Genomic DNA, 2176 nt, shown 5'->3' with positions numbered 1-2176 from the left:
TTCAGCAGCCCTCCCTTTGGCTTAACCGCCTTCTCCGCTGGTAAAACATTACCCTCAACAGTCCCCATCTGTTCATCCTGAACCTGAGAGGACACAAAAGACACTAAAATACCTGAGCCGGTCTCAACCGATGGCACACTAGGGAGAATGTCATCCGTTGCTAAGACAGCCTCGCCACTCTCCTCCATAGCCTCTGACCTGAGATCATCAGCATCCATATCAATAGACACCTGAGACTCCGCAGCAGAGTCCACAGCGGCGTCCTCTATCACCTCCGATGTAGTAACACGGTCCTCCACCACCGAAGCAACAAAAAAAATCTCTTCAGGACCTGTAACCACAAGACCCACCTGCTCAGAACGCTGCTCCACAACATCCTCCCCTCCCCTATTGTCCTCTACATCCTCATGTGCACCTGCTGCATCCTCCTGAAACAGTGCCTTGCGCACATTTTTCTGGACTTGCACTACCCCTTATGACACCGGAGAAACCACACTGACCATCCCCGCTCCCTTCTCTGCAGCAGGCTCTCGAATAGGAGAAGAAACCTGTACCGTACCACCTTGTTCCCCCAACCTTGCCAAATCAGTACACCTCCGCGGACGATAAGAAGACGCTCCCTATGAACGAGAATGAACCCTCTGACCACCCTGATGTTGTCGATCGTGATGCGTTCCGCTGGAACCCTTGTTGAGAACTCTCCCCAATGGCCCGATTGTTATTTGCAGTCGGGAACTTGTTCTCCTGACAACCCTGTCTCCTCCTCTCACCTCCCACTGCACCTCTGTAGCTTTGGAACCGACGAGCACCATTGTCCTCCTCCATAGAAGAATTAGACTCAGGCACTTGGACACCATTAGCTACCTCACAATGAGATGCATCGTGACACAAACTGAAGCACCGCAGACAATAACCAAAGAGCCGCTCATAACGCAAAGAGACAATAGTCTGCTCCCCATTACCAAACTCAATCTCGGACTCGAAGCATAAAGGCTTGAACACATCGATAATCACCTGAACTCGTCCCCCGTCAATATCAACCGCTTGTACCTGCCCCAAATCCTCCCCAATGCTCCTAAACGTAGGGTCTGCCCAAAACTGGAGAGGAACTCCCAAGACACGAACCCAGAAAGTAAGAGAAGCCGGATAAGCAGGGTCCACCGATGGCTTCCAACGAACCAGTGCCACCATCCATTGATCAAAATGGAAAAGATCCATCTTTAGCACCTCCACAATATCCTCCTCACTGTCGAAGTCGAACTGGAACTTCCCAAGACCTAAATCTGCACCAACAACTCTTCCCTCCAATTGCCAGATACGAGGAAACATGAGCAGCAAAGCCTTCATGTCTTGAGCCCAAGGATTAAAACAACACCCAATGACAGTCTTGAAATAGCCTTCAATCAAGGCAGAGTTATCAAAATGGGGAATTTTGATCTTACGTTTCGGTGGCACCTCAGCAACCTTCTTCCCAGACGAAACCTTGGTAAACAAACTGCTCTGCGACATCGTGAGAAGCACAAAGAGAACCAACAGAGACCAAACAGAAACAAAAACAGAGCGATGTATTCGCAAAAGAAAGTAAAAGATTTGCAGATGAGAAAACTCTTCGTACCAAGCCGGCTTTAAATATACCCACAACATCTCCTTCGAATCAAGACATTTAAGACCGAGGAACACACTACACCAGAGACATATCCCAAATCCGTTGAGATCAAATCGTATCAACCGAGATGTTGTAAATCTTGGGAACAAATCCCAGAGCAAAATTCGGGACCAAATCCCACTAATATTCGGGAACAAATCTATTATGTCCATGTGTTTTATTTTTAATGGATTATATAATTTAGAATTTTTTTAGCTTTTAAAAATTCTAAATGGTATGATCCAAAATAAATTTTAGTTTCTTTGAGGTTATTTTCATTTTTGGGAATTCTAGTTCCATCTCTAAAACAAAAATCTTTGATATACAGTTAGTCATATATATTAGGATATATATATATATATATATATAGTTCTTCAGCAAAACAGAAAATAAGCAATTCACGCTCATTAGTGGTGTCTACATAGTGAAAAAAGTACTTCCTTTTTAATATTATAGATTCACAAAATCATTTTATATATATATATATATATATATATATATTTACAAAGTCCTTTAACCAAAAAAGAAAAA

The sequence above is a fragment of the Camelina sativa genome, chromosome 2 (genome assembly GCF_000633955.1).
Source record: "Camelina sativa cultivar DH55 chromosome 2, Cs, whole genome shotgun sequence".
In the NCBI taxonomy this organism is placed as follows: Eukaryota; Viridiplantae; Streptophyta; class Magnoliopsida; order Brassicales; family Brassicaceae; genus Camelina; species Camelina sativa.
This window is presented reverse-complemented; position numbering follows the sequence as displayed.